Source organism: Aplysia californica, unplaced genomic scaffold (genome assembly GCF_000002075.1).
Source record: "Aplysia californica isolate F4 #8 unplaced genomic scaffold, AplCal3.0 scaffold00968, whole genome shotgun sequence".
NCBI lineage: Eukaryota > Metazoa > Mollusca > Gastropoda > Aplysiida > Aplysiidae > Aplysia > Aplysia californica.
Genome location: NW_004798238.1, coordinates 36490 through 37739, shown reverse-complemented (window position 1 = coordinate 37739; position 1250 = coordinate 36490). Strand labels below are relative to the sequence as shown.

Sequence of the window (1250 nt, the reverse complement as noted above, 5' to 3'; positions counted from 1 at the left end):
TTTTACGCCCCTATCAACACTACAAGGTTATTCAAAAGGCAGAACTTCCGAATTTAACGCACATCTCCGATAGGTCTGAGTCACATGGGTGGAGAGAATCAAAAGATAAATTAAACTAGAAAATTATAAAAAGAAATAATAAAAGTAAAGAGACTGAATAATACCACCACCACCCTCCAAAAAAAAGATAATAAAGAGATAGGAAAAGAAAAGAGATAACTAACAAAAACAAGAAAAAAACAAAACAAAACAACAACAACAACAACAACAGCAGCAGCAGCAGCAGCAACAACAACTATCCCATCATTACAAATCACGGTATGGGGTCCGTGGCACTCAGCCAGTAGAATGAAATGTGAGGAAGCGTGGTGGAATCAGGCTCTCGTCAATTTTTGGGCAATATTGAGTTATTGGTATCATCTTAAAGCGTGTTCATTTGTCTTGCTGTCAATGAAAAAATTACCCATCCATTTTCAATAGAAGTGGGGATATTTTGGATTGAAGGACGTGGGGGTCACCTGATTTAAGAGGTAAAATTAGCGAGAAAATGGCCGCCAAACCTTGGTAAATTCCAAAGCTGGAGAGTCCATGGAAACTGTAAATTTAAATTTTTGTGCCTTTAATCAACGTTTTCGTTGAAATCCTCAAAGGAATGTGTTTATAAATGGACATAAAAGGTGTTGAGCCAAAAAAACAAAAATTTGATACAAATTGCTAAGCAGGGAGAAAACTGCTGTTTTCTTCGATTTCATTATTTTGACGAGAGCCTGATTCCACCACGCTGCCTCACAAATACTAGTTTTGTTTAGATACATGACGTTCATGGTAGGAGTGCTCATTTGGTCGCTTTTAAGGTCAAGCGGGCTAACCCAGTTTTCGGGAGTTTCCAGAAATCTTGACCTACACCAAAAGTGGGCATTGCCCTACCTATATGAGAAGTTTGGTTTCATTGGTGTGTATATTTGTTTGGTTATTGAAAAAACTCTCCTTGTCTTTTAAAGAAACTGAACAAGGGGCAAAAACGTTACCTTCGATTTTCTCAAAAAACAGCATTTTTCGGGATAGCCCCCTTGTGCTTAAAAGCGACCAAATTGTACAACGCTAGGTCTGTGAATAACTAAAGAGGTTATGGTGAGCAACAAATCTACATCTTCGTTGTTTGTTGGTGTTTGTAATTTTCATTCTCTTTCCCTAGTTCGTGTTTTTTTTAAAGAGTGGACGCAGTGTGTCTCGTCATCTATATATATATA

At 37.5% G+C, this 1250-nt stretch overlaps 1 protein-coding gene across 2 annotated transcripts in view; it reads left to right on the top strand.

Annotated features, from left to right (window-relative positions):
* LOC101851539 (microsomal glutathione S-transferase 1) overlaps nt 1-1250 on the top strand; it is a 13658-nt gene that overhangs the window by 6407 nt on the left and 6001 nt on the right. The window lies entirely within an intron of this gene.